Genomic DNA, 220 nt, shown 5'->3' with positions numbered 1-220 from the left:
TTTGACATGTGATAACGATAAAAGGACCAATTATTTAATCATGATTGAGTGGCAATGTATGTAATTTGTCCATTGGTATCATCTTGTATTTACTAATAAAGGGAGTGTAACCCTGCGAGTTTTATTATTATGAAATCAAATATCGACTTCAGATGTAATACTATCGAGATCATTGTGAAGTGCAAAGCTTAATGTTTTTTGACGTGTTATCATGTTGGGT

This window comes from Penaeus monodon, chromosome 20, assembly GCF_015228065.2.
Source record: "Penaeus monodon isolate SGIC_2016 chromosome 20, NSTDA_Pmon_1, whole genome shotgun sequence".
NCBI classification, from domain to species: domain Eukaryota; kingdom Metazoa; phylum Arthropoda; class Malacostraca; order Decapoda; family Penaeidae; genus Penaeus; species Penaeus monodon.
This window is presented reverse-complemented; position numbering follows the sequence as displayed.